Source organism: Panthera tigris, chromosome F3 (genome assembly GCF_018350195.1).
Source record: "Panthera tigris isolate Pti1 chromosome F3, P.tigris_Pti1_mat1.1, whole genome shotgun sequence".
Classification (NCBI taxonomy): Eukaryota; Metazoa; Chordata; class Mammalia; order Carnivora; family Felidae; genus Panthera; species Panthera tigris.
The window spans coordinates 18,270,872-18,287,950 of record NC_056678.1 but is presented as its reverse complement, the minus strand read 5'-3'; the positions used below and the strand labels follow the sequence as shown (position 1 = coordinate 18,287,950).

At 39.7% G+C, this 17,079-nt stretch overlaps 1 protein-coding gene across 9 annotated transcripts in view; it reads left to right on the top strand.

The window, feature by feature from the left end:
- COP1 (COP1 E3 ubiquitin ligase) overlaps positions 1-17,079 on the top strand; it is a 256,822-nt gene that overhangs the window by 5,052 nt on the left and 234,691 nt on the right. Inside the window, exon 1 of one of the 9 annotated variants that reach the window (XM_042976915.1) lies at positions 8,124-8,142. The exons of the other annotated variants lie outside the window; for them this stretch is intronic. The gene's annotated coding sequence lies outside the window, so the exon portion shown is untranslated. Of the gene's footprint in view, positions 1-8,123; positions 8,143-17,079 lie in introns of those variants that run through there. 9 annotated transcript variants of the gene reach the window in all.

The following is a 17,079-nucleotide window of genomic DNA, read 5'->3' as shown; positions in this document are numbered from 1 at the left end:
AAGTATTTTCAAGTAGATAGTAAGCCCCTTGTGGAAAGGTTAATTCTGATCAGCTGCCTAATACAAAATAGGTAGGATCTACATTGAATAGATCTACTCTTTAATAAATATGTGACTGCCTCTCTTATGTCATGCTGTTAATAATAGACTGTCCTGAAGGAGCTCATGATTTAATGCAGAGAGAGAGACTTTTAGTCATATAATTATAGTTTCATATCCTGACATCGTTGCTTCTTCTTAGTACCATGGCAGACGTCATTCTTTTGAATTCACATGTATGTCAGAGTCCTCAACATAGCGCTCTAGGAAGCCATTACCTACTAATCACATTTAGCGCTAAAGATGAAACCTATTGATCATTCTTGCTATTGTGTTTTTCTGGCTATCAATAAGTGAAATAAAATAGAAATCATATAACTTGTACAACTTTGAACTTTTGGTTACATACTTACGTACAGTGTATGTGTATGTTTTACTGGGTATCAGGGTGAAAAATATTTGAAAGTTCCTGAATTATGGTGTATGATTCCTCTTGCAACTGAAAAGTAAATGAAAAATTTAGGTGGCCTATTGAAAGCCTAGTGAGCTTCTAAATAGGATTAAATGTATTTTCAAGAGCTGTTAAAGTGTATTCAGCTACTGAAATAAACTGTAGAATTCATTATGTTATTGTAGTAACATCAGGCAAGAACTTGCTTGAATCTGCAAAACTGAAGCCTGATGAATCTCTTGCGTTATAATGCATGTACCATTTGGGTGACAATGATGGCGAAAGATGCTCTGCAGAAAATGATATTAAATCATAGCAGTTCATAATGCTCTTTCTGGCTGTCAGATGGCGGGTTGTCTGCCTCATTGTCAGCAGAAGACTTAGGTGAATGAAGTGGTAGAACAAACGAAAGAAGATTATGAAATAGCGTATGAAAGACTATCAACTTGAATTCTGGTCTATAAATTGAAAGGAAAGTACTGATGCAGTTCATTACTAAATGTGTTAATAGCTACCTTTTCCTTTTACAAATCTTTTTTTTAAGTTAATTTTAGAGAGAGAGAGAGAGAGAGAGAGAGAGAGGGAGAGCACGTGTGCACAAGTGCCCTGGGGAGGGAAAGAGACCATGCTAAGCAGGTTCTGAGCTGTCAGCATGGAGCCCAGGGCAGGGCTCGAACCCAGGAACCATGAAATCATGACCTGAGATGAAACACAGAGTTGGATGCTTAATCGACTGAGCCACCCAGGCACCCCAAAGCCTTTTCTGATTATAAACCAACATTACTTATTTGATCATATTCTAAAACATGTTTTTTATTTTTTTTAAAAGATTTTATTTTTGTAAGTAATCTCGACACCTGATGTGGGGTTGGAATCCACAACCCGGAGGTCAAGAGTCACATGCTCTAACTACTGAACCAACCAGGAGCCCCTAAAAATTGTTATTGATTAAAGTAACTGTAGCCTTAAACCTTGTTGCTCATTTTTTCTCCTTAAATGTATATATTGTTACTGGGGTTTTCTTTCTGTTTTGAATACTTACTTTAGCCTGCATTCCTTTTCCTCAAAGCTGCTATAGCTTGGGAGAAAAAGTTTAACAGTGGAATTAGTCTTCTCTTTCCTGTTAAAATTTGTATTATACAAAATAAAATGCTTCTTAAATTCTTGACTTGTTTTTGTATGTGGTGTTTCCCCATCTGTGCCCTTCACTTTACTTGTTCTTTGCCATCTCTCTTCATACATGTATGTGCCACATTCTAGATGTATAGGTTCCTACCATCTCAACTAATATTTCATTGAGAGTAAATTGTTTTCTCTTCATACAAGTTAATTCTTTCATTTTTCATAATCAAGTTTCATGAACTGTTTTTGTCTCTGTTTCTATGTAGAGAGTAGGGTTGTATAATAGGTGGTCTGATTTCTGTTCACTTAAATTCTGGTATTAACCTGTGGAAGCCCATCTTTCTCTCTTCCTAGTCTGTGCGGTTTGGGGTGGGTGCTGTCCTTCACCAAATTCAGAGCTGGAACACATGACCCCAAGCCCAAGTAGTCTCTTGTATTGGAATTCCATGGCTTTAGTGTTACTTCACAGATCGGCATTTTGGGTTTAATGGAGGTATTGAGACAAAGTTGGTTACATAAAAATTACAGATAACTATTTTTGGGACTCCTTTAGATACTTTAAATTCAAAGTTAATAAATGCCAAGTCCACCCTAAAGTGAATGTGATGTACTAACCATTGGCTTGGTATACGTACTCCTGATAAAATACATGCTCTAGGATAGGCCGTTGTTATCTGCAAGGCACTGTTCTTTCTTTCTTTCTTTCTTTCTTTCTTTCTTTCTTTCTTTCTTTCTTTCTTTCTTTCTTTCTTCTTCTTCTTCTTCTTCTTCTTCTTCTTCTTCTTCTTCTTCTTCTTCTTCTTAATGTTTATTTATTTTTGAGAGGGGGCCATAGAGAGGGGAGACAGAGCTTCAAGTGGACTGCGGGCTCCACTGTCAACACAGAGCCTGACTCTGGGCTTGAACCTGAGCCCAGAAGTCGGATGCTTAACCGACAGAGCCATCCAGGTGCCCCTGCAAGGCACTGTTCTAATGGTTTAACATTACCTATGCAGTCTTCATGATAATTGTTCGATGCGGATACTTCCATAATTTCCATTTTATAGATGAGGAAATGACAGAGAGGTTATGTAATTTGTTGCAGTTCATACAGTTAATAGTGGTGGTATCCGTATTTATATCCAGACATTTTGGTTCAGAGCTCACGTTAACCACTGTATTACTTTGCCTTAAATTCAGAGGCTGGGGGTTTTTGTTTAAATTTTTTTTTTTAATGCTTATTTATTTTTGAGAGACAGAGACAGAATAGAATGTGAGAAAGTGAGCGGGGGAGGGGCAGAGGGGAAGACACAGAATATGAAGCAGGCTCCAGGCTCTAGGCTGTCAGCAGAGAGCCCAGTGTGGGGCTCAAACTCACCGAACTGCAAGATCATGACCTGAGCCAAAGTCGGATGCTTAACCGACTGAGCTATCTAGGTGCCCCTGGAGATTTTGTTTAAAATCAGCTTTATTAAGGTATAATTTGTATACAGTAGAAATCACTAGTTTTAGTTGTGTAGTTCAGTGAGTTTTGATAAGTGAACACGTCTGTATTATCACCACCTTAATCGAGATCTAGAACATTTTTATTACACTGGAAAGTTCGCTTGTGCCAGCACTTTGCACGTATCTGTTCCCCCCACTTCAACACCTGGCAACCAGTGATTTTTCTAGCACTATAGTTTTGCCTTTCCTAGGATTTTGTATTAAGGGAGTTTTTCAATATGCAGTCTTTTGTGTCTGACCTTTTTTTTAATGTTTTTTTTTTTTTGGGGAGGGGGCAGAAAGAGAGGGGGGCAGAGGATCTGAAGCGGGCTCTGTGCTGACACCAGAGAGCCTAGCCTGATGTGGGGCTCGAACTCAGGAACTGTGAGATCATGACCTGAGCTGAAGTGAGATTCTCAACCAACTGAGCCACCCGGGCACCCCTGTGTCTGACTCTTTTTTTATTTGGCATAATGTTTTTGAGATTTAATGTTGAGTATGTCACTAATATTTTCTTTTAATTGCTAAGTAGTATTCTGTTATATGGATATATAACACGATATGTATATATAATCAGTTTAAAGAGATTTGATTTTTTTTGTTTCTAGTTTTTGGTAATCGTAAAGAAAGTTGTAAAAATTCATGTTCAGGTATTCATGTGGACATACCTTCATATCTCTTGGGTAAATATCTAGGAGTGTATTATTGTTGGGTTGTATGGCCAAGTGCATATTTAACTTTATAATATACCACAAAACTGTTTTTAATTTTTTTTAATGTTCATTTATTTTTGAGAGAGAAAGTGAGTGGGGGAGGGGCAGAGAGAGAGTGGGACTGAGGATCCAAAGCGGGCTCCAGCTGACAGCAGTGAGCCCGACATGGGGCTTGAACTCACAAACCATGAGATTATGACCTGAGTGGAAGTCAGATGCTCAACTGACTGAGCCACCTGGGCGCCCCTGCAAAACTGTTTTTAAAAGCGGTTGTATCATTTTTCATTTCTGTCAGCAAAGTAGAAGAGTTCCAGTTCATGTTCTTGCCGGCATTTGGTCTTTCAATGTTTTTTCAAAGTCTTTACAATTTTGGTTGTTCTAGTGGGTGTGTGGTAGGATTTCATTATCCTAATTTGCACTGTCTTAATGACTGATGACACTGAGCATATTTTCATGTGCTTATTTTCATTTGCATATCTTTCATAAAATTTTTAAATGTTTTATTTATTTTGAGAGAGAGAGAGAGAGAAAGAATGTGAGTCGGGGAGGGGCAGAGAGAGAGGGAGACGCAGAGTCCGAAGCAAGCTCCAGGCTCTGAACTGTCAGCACAAAGCCTGATGCGGGGCTTGAACTCGTGAACCACTAGATCATCTCCTGAGCTGAAGTCGGATGGATGCTCAACAGACTGAGCCATCCAGGCACCCCTGCATATTTTTTATAATGTGTTCTATTCTTCTGCTCTCTTTTCTCATTTATCTTGAGTTGTCTTTCATCATTCCAACATATTGTGGTGTTTTCTCCCAGTCTGTTGCTTACCTATTTATATTTTTACTGATGTCTTTGAAGTGCAAAAGTTTAAAATTTTAAGTCCAGTGTATCACTTGTTTCTCTTATGGGTTATGACTTTTGTGTTCCATCCAAAAAATTGTTGTCTAACGTGAAATTCAAAGGTTTTCTTAAATATTTCTTCTAGATACTTTATGGTTTTCTCCTGGTTAGATAAATGATCATTTCATGTTAGTTTTTATATACTGTGTGTGGTAAGGGTTGAAGATTTTTCCTCTCTACTGTGGGTATCCAGTTATTATGGCACCCATTTGTTGAAAAGGGCATTTTTGTTCATTGAATTTCTTGGAAGCTTTCTTAAAAATTAATTAACCGGGGCACCTGGGTGGCTCAGTAGGTTAAGCGGCCAACTTCGGCTCAGGTCATGATCTCTCGGTCCGTGAGTTCGAGCCCCACGTCGGGCTCTGTGCTGACAGCTCAGAGCCTGGAGCCTGTTTCAGATTATGTGTCTCCCTCTCTCTGACCCTCCCCTGTTCATGCTCTGTCTCTCACTGTCTCAAAAATAAATAAAACATTAAAAAAAATTAAAAAAAAATTAATTAACCATGTGTATGAGTTTATTTCTGGAGTCTTTGTTCCACTGATCTATATATTTATCCTTATGCCTATACCACCATCTTGATTACTATATCATTTTAGTAAATCTTGAAATCAGACAGTATAAATTTGTTCCTGTATCTCATTTTGGTTATCTAGGTCCTTTGCATTTCCACCTGGATTTTAGGATTAGTTTACCAATTTCATCAAAAAAGCATGCTAGGATTTTAATTTGGGTTACTTTAATTTTTTTTTAATGGTTATTTATTTTTGAGAGAGAGGGTAAGGGGCAGAGAAGGAGGGAAACACAGAATCTGAAGCAAGCTCCAGGCTCCAAGCTGTCAGCACAGAGCCTGACCTGGGGCTGGAACTCACAAGACATGAGATCATGACCTGAGCCCAAGTCAGACTCTCAACTGACTAAGCTAACCACGTGCCCCCATGATTTGGGTTACTTTAAATCTATGACTCAATTTGGAAAGATAATGACATTTTAATGATTTTGAATCATTGAACTATGAACATCGTGTATTTCTTCAATTATTTAGGTCTTTAATTTTTTTCAGTAGTGTTTTATAATTTTGTAGTTTTAAGTGTTTGGAACTTAAACGTATTTTATTAAACTTAGCCCTAAGTATTTCATGTTTTTAATGATGCTGTAAATATTATTTTAATTTCAACTTCTAATTGTTGCTAATGTATAGAAATAAAATTTATTTTATTTATTTTTGAGAGAGAGCATGAGAGGGGCAGAGAGAGAGGGAGAGAGAGAATCCCAAGTGGGCTCTGTGCTGTTAGTGCAGAGCCAGACATGGAGCTCGATCTCACGAACCGTGAGATCCTCAGCCAAAATCAATAGTTGGATGCTCAACTGACTGAACCACCTAGGCACCCCAATAAAATTTATTTTTGTGTGTTGCCATTGTATCTTGTGATTGCTAAATTTACTTCCTTTAACAGTTGTTTTTTAGGTAGAACCTATGGGGTTTCTGAGAAGACAGTTGTGTCACGTGCAAATCAAGACTGTTACTTTAAAAAAAAAATTTTTTTTTTTAACGTTTTATTTATTTTTGAGACAGAGAGAGACAGAGCATGAACGGGGGAGGGGCAGAGAGAGAGGGAGACACAGAATCGGAAGCAGGCTCCAGGCTCTGAGCCATCAGCCCAGAGCCCGACGTGGGGCTCAAACTCACAGACCGCGAGATCGTGACCTGAGCTGAAGTCGGCCGCTTAACCGACTGAGCCACCCAGGCGCCCCAAGACAGTGTTACTTTTTTTTCCCAATTTGCATACCCCACTTACTAATTTTTTAAAGGGATTTTTTTTTTTTTGAATTTTCATGAGTGATACTGGTCTATGGTGTTCTTGTAAACACACACACACACACGCACACACACACGGTTTGGTTTTGATACCAGGTATATTTGCTAGGTTTGCTGTAACATAATGGACAGACTGGGTAGCTTAAATAACAGCAGTTTATTTTCATACAGTTTGAGGCTAGGAATCCAAGGTCAAGGTATTGGTAGGTTTGGGTTCTTAGACCTCTCTCCTTGTCTTCCAGATGGCTACCTTCTTGCTCTGTCTTCACATGGTTACCTCATGATCTCTGTTGTTTGTATTCTAATCTCTTCTTCTTCTTTCTTTTTTTTAATTTTTTTTTTTTAAGTTTTATTTATTTTGAGAGTGAGAGGGAGCAGGGGAGGGGCAGAGAAAGAGAATCCTAAGCAGGCTTTGCACTGCCAGCACAGAGCCTGGGGCTCAAAACCATGTGGGGCTCAAAACCATGAACCATGAGATTGTGACCTGAGCCAAAAAGTCAGATGCTCAACTGACTGCAACTGAGGCACCCAGGCATCCCTCTAATTTCTTTTAATTCTTTTTTAGGATTTTGATTCTTTTAAATTCTTTAAAATTTATTTATTTTGAGAGAGAGAGAGAAAGTGCCAGTGGGGGAGGGGCAGAGACAGAGGGAGATTGAGAATCCCAAATAGGCTCTGTGCTGTCAGCCCAGAGCCTGCTGTGGGGCTTGAACCCATGAACCATGATGTGAGATCATTACTTGAGCTGAAATTGGACACTTAACCGACTGAGCCACCCAGGCACCCTTTAATTTTTTTTTTAATGTTTTTATTTATTTGTGAGACAGAGCATGAGCAGGGGAGGGGAAGAGAGAGAGGGAGACACAGAATCCGAAGCAGGCTCCAGGCTCTGAGCCATCAGCACAACGCTCGATGCAGGGCTCGAACCCATGGACTGTGAGATCATGACCTGAGCTGAAGTCGGATGCTTAACCGACTGAGTCACCCAGGTGCCCCTACTTTTTTTTTTTAATGCTTATTTATTTTGGAGACAGAGAGACAGAGTGTGAGCAGGGGAGGGGCAGAGAGAGAGAGGGAGACACAGAATCTGAAGCAGGCTCTAGGCTCTACACTGTCAGCACAGAGCTGACATGGGCCGAACCCATGGGCCTAAGAGCCGAAGTTGGATGCTTAACTGACTGAGCCACCCAGGTGCCCCGTCTCTGATCTCTTAAAAGGACATCATTCATTGGATTAGGGCCTAATATATGATTTCATTTAACCTTAATTGTCTCCTTGATGCTCAGTCTCTAAATACAGTCGCATTTGGAGGTACTGGGGGGCTAGGATTTCAACATACAGATTTCAGCCCATCACACAGTGTAAAGCCCTTCTAAAAGGAGATGAGAAATGTTATCTCTTCTTTCTTTTTCTTTTCCTAAATGTTTATTTTGAGAGGGATAGAGAAATCAGGGGAGGGGCAGAGAGAGAGAAGTGAGAGAGAATCCCAAGCAGGTTCTGTGATGTCAGCACAGCGCTGGACTCCAGGGCTTGATCTCACAAACCATGATGTGAGCCAAAACTAAGAGTCAGATGCTTAACCTACTGAGCCACCTAGCCACCCTAAATGTCATCTCTTCTGTTTTCTGAAAGAGTTTGTATGGAATTGGTATGTTTCTTCCTTATGTGTTTGGTACAGTTCACCAATGTATGATCAAAGGGCTGTCTGTTCTTTCTTTCTTTTTTTTTTTCTTAAAATTAAAAAAAATTTTACATAATCCAAATTAGTTAGCATATAGTGCAACAATGATTTCAGGAGTAGATTCCTTAATGCCCCTTACCCGTTTAGCCCATCCCCCCCCACAACCCCTCCAGCAACCCTCAGTTTGTTCTCCATATTTATGAGTCTCTTCTGTTTTGTCCCCCTCCCTGTTTTCATATTATTTTTGCTTCCCTTCCCTTATGTTCATCTGTTTTGTGTTGTAAAGTCCTCATATGAGTTAAGTCATATGATACTTGTTTTTCTCTAATTTCGGTTAGCATAATACCCTCTAGTTCCTTCCACATAGTTGCAAATGGCAAGATTTCATTCTTTTTGATTGCCGTGTAATACTCCCATCGTATATATATACCACTTCTTCTTCTTCTTTTTTTTTAAATTTTTTTTTAACGTTTATTTATTTTTGAGACAGAGAGAGACAGAGCATGAATGGGGGAGGGTCAGAGAGAGAGGGAGACACAGAATCTGAAACAGGCTCCAGGCTCTGAGCAGTCAGCACAGAGCCCGACGCGGGGCTTGAACCCACAAGCTGTGAGATCATGACCTGAGCTGAAGTCGGATGCTCAACCAACTGAGCCACCCAGGCACCCTTTCTTCTTTTTTTTTTAATGTTTATTTATTTTTGACAGAGAGAGAGACAGAGCATGAGCGGGGCAGGGGCAGAGAGAGAGGGAGACACAGAATTGGAAGCAGGCTCCAGGCTCTGAGTTGTCAGCACAGAGCCCGACACAGGGCTTGAACCCACAGACCGTGAGATCATGACCTGAGCCTAAGTCAGATGCTCAACCGACTGAGCCACCCAGGCACCCCTATACCACATCGTCTTTATCCATTCATCCACTGATGGACATTTGGACTTTTTACATAGTTTGGCTATTGTTGATAGTGCTGCTATAAACATTAGGGGTGCATGTGTCCCTTCAAAACAGCACACCTGTATCCCATGGATAAATGCCTAGTAGTGCAGTTGCTAGGTCGTAGGGTAGTTATATTTTTAATTTTTTGAGGAACCTCCACACTGTTTTCCAGAGTGGCTGCACCAGTTTGCATTCCCACCAGCAGTGCAAAAGAGATCCTCTTTTTCCACATCCTCACCGATATCTGTTGTTGCCTGAGTTGTTAATGTTAGCCATCCTGACAGGTGTGAGGTGGTATCTCATTGTGGTTTGATTTGTATTTCGCTGATGATGAGTGAAGTTGAGCATTTTTTCATGTGTCGGTTGGCCATCTGGATGTCTTCTCTGGAGAAGTATCTATTCATGTCTTTTGCCCATTTCTTCACTGGATTATCTGTTTTTTGGGTGTTGAGTTTGATAAATTTTCTATAGATTTTGGATACTATTTATCTGATATGTCATTTGCAAATATCTTCTCCCGTTCTGTCGATTGCCTTTAAGTTTTGCTGATGGTTTCCTTCGCTGTGCGGAAGGTTTTTATTTTGATGAGGTCCCAATAGTTCATTTTTGCTTTTGTTTCCCTTGCCTCCGGAGATGTGTTGAGTAAGAAGTTGCTGAGGCTGAGGTCAAAGAGGTTTTTGCCTGCTTTCTCCTCGAGGATTTTGATGGCTTCCTATCTTACATTTAGGTCTTTTACCCATTTTGAGTTTATTTTTGTGTATGGTATAAGAACATGGTCCAGGTTCATTCTTTTGCATGTCACTGTCCAGTTTTCCCAGTACCATTTGCTGAAGAGTCTGTCTTTATTCCATTGGATATTCTTTCCTGCTTTGTCAAAGATTAGTTGGCCATATGTTTGTGGGTCCGTTTCTGGGTTCTCTGTTCTGTTCATTGACCTGAGTGTCTGTTTTTGTGCCAGTAACTGTTCTTTATGTCTTAAGTGAGCTTTGGTAGTTTGTTAAGGGATTTGTCCATTTCACCCAAGTTATTGAACTTATTAACATAAAGTTCATAATATTTCCTTACACTTTTATTTATTATTTTTTAACTTTTATTTATTTTTGATAGTGAGAGAGAGACAGCACGAGCAGGGGGAGGGGCAGAGAGAGAGAGAGGGAGAGAGGGAGGGAGACATTGAATCTGAAACAGGCTCCTGGCTCTGAGCTGTCAGCACAGAGCCCGATGTCGGGCTACAACTCTGATTGGCGAGATCATGTCCTGAGCCACAGTCGGACACAACCGACTGAGCCACCCAGGCACCCCTCTTCTTACATTTTGATGTTTATGGGATTTGGAGGGATGGTGCCCTTTTTTTCTTTTAAGTTTATTTATTTGTTTTGAGAGGCAGAGTGAGCACACTTGAGTGCATGTGAGCAGGGGAGGAGCGAAAATCCCAAGAAGGCTCCCTGCTGTCAGTGTGGAGCCCTATGAGACTTGGGGCTTGATCCCACGAACTGTGACATCATGACCTGAGCCGAAATCAAGAGTCTAAGCTGAACCCAGGGGCCCTACCCTGGGGGGATACTGCTTTTTTCATTCCTGCTAGTGGTAATTTGTGTTTTCTTTTTTTTTTCTTGAACAGTTTAGAGGATTATTAATTTTATTATTTTTTTCAAATTACTCATTTTGGGATTACTAATTTTCTATATAGTTTGTCCATTTTATTTTCTAATTTATTTTTTAAAGTTTATTTAGGTAATGAGTGAGTGTGTGTGCCTGTGGTGGGGAGGGGCAGAGAGAGGGAGAGAGAGAATTCCAAACAGACTCCTCACTTTCAGTGAGCCTGACACAGGGCTGGAACTCAAAAAGCATGAGATTATGACCTGAACCGAAATCCAGAGGCGGACTGAGCCACCCAGGCATCCCTGTCCATCTTCCATTTTACTAATTTTTGGTTTTATTTTTATTATTTTGTTCGGTTTTGAATTTCATCTTCTTTTGGTTTGTGAATATGGAAGGTTAGATAACTGATTTGGCCTTTTCTAATCCTTGCATTAGAGGTATCTTTTAATTTTCATTCAGTTGAAAATACTTAATTTCTTGCTTGAACTGTGGGTTGTTTAGACATACAATATTCATTTTTTTGGTAATATTTTATTTTTAAAATGTTTTTTCATGTTTATTTTTGAGAGAGAGACAGAATGTGAATGGGGGGGGGAGCAGAGAGAGAGAGAGAGAGAGAGAGAGAGATAGAGAGAGAGAGAGAGAGAGAGAGAGAGAGAGAACCTGAAGTAGACTCCAGGCTCTTAGCTGTCAGCACAGAGCCTGATGTGGGGCTTGAACCCACAAATGGCGAGATCATGACCTGAAGTCAAGTGCTTAACCGACTGAACCACCCAAGCGTCCCTAAAATTTTTTTGATTACAGTCAATGTAGTGCATGTCAGGTATCTCATTGTGGCTTTGATTTATTTTCCCATATTGACTAGTGATACTGAACATCTTTTTATGGACTTACTGGCTCTTCTGCTACTACTTTTTGAAGGTTGTGTTTTGATCTTTAATAATTAACTTGAGTCAGTCAACAATATACTTTTTTATAGCCAAAGTAAAGTTCAGAGAAAAGTCATTGCTCTGTCCAGATTTTCACCTTTTGGTTGAATGCAATTTCTGTGCACGTATGTGTTATTTATAGTTTTGGGGTTTTCAAAAGTTCAAGAGCAGAAGGCTAGGGGTGCCTGGGAGCTCAGGCCATTAAGCATCCAACTTTGGCTCAAGTCCTGATCTCACAGTTTGTGAGTTTGAGCCCTGCATAGGGCTCTGTGCTGACAGTTTGGAGCCTGCTTTGAGTCCTCTGTCTCCCTCTCTCTGCCCTTCCCCCATAAGTATGTGTGCGTGCACACTCTCTCAAAAATAAACATTAAAAAAAAAAAAGAACAGAAGGCTAATTTAATTAGATTATAATTTAAATTCAGTACTGTATTTGTAAAACAAAACTTAATAAAACAATTTTTAAAGAAAGTTACTTTAAAAAATCCACATAAGGATATAAAGGACACCTCTTCCATGCAACTTAGAGATGTCTTTTATTCCTGGATAATGGGCTAGGGGTGTTGTCCATGTAAGATATGGAACACCTTCCTGTCCCTACTTCCTTACAATAGAGATTTCTGTTTCTGTAGCCCCTCCTCTGTAGGCAACGTTTTTTTTCTTCTGTGTGAACTTGTATCTTCTTTAGTTGATTGGTCTATGATTGGCCTCTTCTGAAGTGTGACTAAAATATAACAATTACATCATCTTGGAATTGTCTTGAAAGGATGTTTTGGGTCAATCATGTTTTCTGTATTAGGAATTTGAAATAAGTAAACACCTGAATTGGACTGTTTTGATTAAAGTTCTTGATGTAGTATTGTTGGAAGGACTGTATATTGCAAACTGATATTCTTGATAGCAGAAAATAGAAGCTGTTAGTTACATTAATGGTAGAGCACTAGTGAAGATCTGTACTGCTGTGCTGAAGTCTGTAGATCCACCTTGAATCCAACCCTCTAGATCCTATGAGGCCTAGTCCTGGTGTTCCCCCATGAAGTCATTGTCCTAATTCTTCCACCTATCTTAAATGTATACAAACCCAATGAAAATTCTCCAATTCTAAGCCTTTGATGATAGTTAGAATTAATGCTCTGTTTAAGGAGGAGTCCTGGGAATGTGTGAATAGAATAACATCCAGGACAAGATTGAGAGTGTATTGGGTAATTTTCATCCTGGGGGAATCAGTAGTAACACTTCTTGGCCATATTTGATTTCCCGATCCAAGCTACTTTTATTGATTTATTTATTTCTGGTGAATACCAGAGATTGGCTCCACTTTATTTTTTTTATTAAATTTTTTTTAATGTTTATTTATTTTTGAGAGAGAGACAGAGTGTGAGTGGGGGAGGAGCAGAGAGAGAGGGAGACACAGAATCTGAAGCAGGCTCTGGGCTCTGAGCTGTCAGCACAGAGCTCGATACAGGGCTCGAACTCACAAACTGTGAGATCATGACCTGAGCTGAAGTCGGACGCTTACCAACTGAGCCACCCAGGCGCCCCTCCACTTTATCTTTTCATGCCTGTTACTTGTATTTTTTTTTCAAGTTTTATTTATTTACACAGAGAGAGTGCACACGTGTGAGTGTGGGAAAGGCCGAGAGAGAGGGAGAAAGAGAATCCCAAGCAGCTCTGCACTGTCAGCTCGGGGCTCAATTCAGGAACCATGACCTGACCCAGCCGTCGACCTGAGCTGAAATCAAGAGTCAGATAAAATCAAGAGTCAAATGTCTAACTGACTGAAGCACCCAGGTGCCCCGCCTGTTACTGGTATTAGTAATCATCATGTCCTTTCTTTCCTGGCCCATTGTGGTCTTATCCTTTTAAAATCTCTGCTCCTCAAAATAAATAAACAGACATTTAGGAGAAGAAAGCTGTTTTGAGTCTCCTTCGTTCCTTTTATTTTTGAGAGAGAGAGAGAGAAAGCGTGAGTGATGGGGGGTGGGGGGGGGGATGGTGCAGAGAGAGAGAAAAAATCCCAAACCGGCTCCGCACTGCCAGCGTGGAGCCTGATGTAGGGCTCGAACCCATGGACCATGAGATCATGACCTGAGCCCAAGTTGGACGCTTAACCGACTGGGCTATTACCTTTTTTTTAAAAGTTTTTATGTATGTATGTATATACGTATGTGAACTCTATACCCAGTGCGGGGCTTGAACTCATGACTCTGAGATCAAGAGTTGCATGCTCTGTCTTTGTTTATGGAATATGTGACATAAGACATTAAACCCAGGTCTTAATGGAGATAGGTTAGGTAGAAATACCAAATAAATATAATCTCTACTTTTGAAAAAAAGATTAAAGTTCTTTTTTAGGGCATTTTATCATATCAAGTGAAAGTAGGAAGGAGTGTGATGATGGGACGGAGGCTGGAACTGAACGGCTGTCTGTGAAGGTTGGTGTGGAGGATCTCATGTTACCAGTGTTGGTGTGAAAGGAGGATTTGAGATTTATTTTCTCCTTTTCACTAATTTCCTTGTCTTTCTTTTTTTTTTTTTTAACGTTTATTTATTTTTGAGACAGAGAGAGACAGAGCATGAACGGGGGAGGGTCAGAGAGAGGGAGACACAGAATCGGAAACAGGCTCCAGGCTCTGAGCTGTCAACACAGAGCACGATGCGGGGCTCGAACCCACGAACCGCGAGATCGTGACCTGAGCCGAAGTCGGCCGCTTAACCGACTGAGCCACCCAGGTGCCCCATTTCCTTGTTTTTCAAGGAAATTCTCTGGGGCCAGTTGAAAATAGAGGATGGCTTGGGGATGCTTACATGGCTACTGGTAGAAGGGGAAGGAGGAAGATAGAGAAATTGGAAGTTTTGGACATTTTGAGAGGAAGGAAGAAATATTCCTGTGGCTACTGACTTTTGCTTGGATGTCTTAGCCTTGAAGGATGAACATAAGTTTAAAAAAAAATTTTTTTTTTAACGTTTATTCATTATTGAGAGCATGAGCAGGGGAGGGGCAGAGAGAGAGAGAGAGATACGGAATCTGAAGCAGGCTCTAGGCTCCAAGCTGTCAGCACAGAGCCCTACGCGGGGCTCTAACTCACAAACCGTGCGATCATGACCTGAGCCAAAGTCCGCCGCCCAACCAACTGAGCCACCCAGGTGCCCCACATAAGTTTTTGTATATTCGAAATAATTTTTCTTCTAAGATTTTCTATGTGCTGACAGTTTTCATAGTCATAGTGCCGCGTATTGTTTGTTTCCTTTGTCTTCTGAGATTGTAGCGTAGTGCAAGTGCACTGGACTAAGAGTTAGAAGCCCTGAAATTTAACTTTAGGCAAATAAATGATTGACTTAGAGTCTGTTTTCTTGGTAAGTTAAGATCTAGTAATATTCTAGTATAGAATTGTGAGGTTTAGATTATATAATACATGTACAAATACATTGTGAATTACGGAATTACAGAAAAGGATTGCTAAGGTTTAGCATTTGGTATCAAACTATGAAAGTGGTTCTTTGGTTTAGATGAGGTATAACCACTCTTTATTTTTTTAAATGACTCTAGATTGTACCTTGCTTTTTTTTTTTTAATTTTTTTTAATGTTTATTTATTTTTGAGACAGAGAGAGACAGAGCATGAACGGGGGAGGGTCAGAGAGAGGGAGACACAGAATCTGAAACAGGCTCCAGGCTCTGAGCAGTCAGCACAGAGCTCCACACGGGGCTCGAACTCATGGACTGCGAGATCACGACCTGAGCCAAAGTTGGAAGCTTAACCGACTGAGCCACCCAGGCGCCCCTGTACCTTGCTTTGATTATCTTGGTAATGATATGTTTTTAGTACTTAATCTTTGAAAGATTTGAATGTTTGGTTAGTTAGAACCAGAACTACTATGAGGCAGTTGAAACATTTTGTTGCAGCATAATGGAGTTAGTGTCAGTACCAAGATCTACATGGATTCAACAGTGTACTCACTGTTTTATTGAAGAGTTTTGAGATTATATTGTGTACTAGTCAGTAAATTTGGATGCTGTTTTTGAAGCAGGGAATACATACAAATATTAGGGAATTTATAAATACGTTACTGATTAAAAATGTAACCTGAGAGTCAAACTGATTGTGATATCACCCTTGACAAATGTGTGCTTTATAAATTCAAAATAGTGGCATTTAAAAAATAGTTTTTTGTATGTGTTCTGCAGTGTTGATTTTTACTTATTTTTTTAAGGTTTATTTTTTGAATGAGAGAGCAAGGAGAGGGGCAGAGAGAGCGAGCTCGGGAGATAGAATCCCCAATGTGTGTTTGGGGGGGGTCTCAATCCCATAACCATAACGTCATTCAAGACCTGAACCATAACCAAGAATTAGACAGTTAACCAAATGAACCACCCAGGTGCCCCTGCAGTGGTGGTTTTTACATGCAGTTAAATGACATAGATAACCCTTTGGCAAGCTTAAGGTTGTGCAGTATAATAATATCTGCCTTTAGTTTTTGGAGGTGGGTATGGAAAGGTCTTCACAAGAGCTCTTGGATTTTCTGTCTTCTTTTTTTGTTTTCTTTTTATGTTTTAATTTAGATAATGTCTGTTGGCCGATCTTCAAACATTCATGGCTTCCTTCCTTAACTTATGTTTCATGTATTGATGAGCTTGTGGAAGTAATCCTTTGTGTTTGATGTGTTTTTAAAATTTCTAGGAATTTTATATTTTACTTTCTTATGAGTGCACGTCTTTTGCTATGTTTTTAGGCACTGTATTTTTAACCTGTAGGCTTTTAATTGGTCCGTTGTATATCTTCTGTTTTCCTCATTATACTTTTGTGATCTTTTAAATTATGGAACATATTTGTAATATATGTTTTCAAGAATTTTCTGCTAATTCTATTAACTGTCTTTTTGTTTCTCTAGAGTGGTTTTCCTCCTCTTTATGGGTCACAGTTTCCTACTGTTGTACATGTCTCGTAATTTTTTTTATTGGATAGTCGACATTATAAACTTGCCATTACTGAATGCTGGATTTTGCTTTCTTTCTCTACAGAGAGTATTGGACTTTGTTCTGGCAGTAAGTAAAGTTCCTTGCAGATCAGTTTGATCCTTTTGAGTATTATGTTCTTTAATTTAGTTAATTTTTTTGTAATTAAAGTTTTTGTTTTGAGAAAATTGTAGATTCGCATGCAGTTGTTATAAATAAATTTAAAATTGTTTTGAGGGTGGGTTATGAGGAGCCATTTTTCTAGAGCCAGTTTATTTCCACGCTAATGACTCTTCTGGGTTTTCTATTAAATACCCTGTGCTTTATCATTTCCTGGCCATTTTTAACTGATCTTGTAGAGTTTTACCCTGGGCACATAGGACTCGTATTCAACAACAGACTTGAGAACCCTGTGTAGATTTCTAGAATTCTTTTTCTTTGCGTCTGCTTCCTCTTTGGTGTCTTGCCCTGTAAAGTCTTTCCCC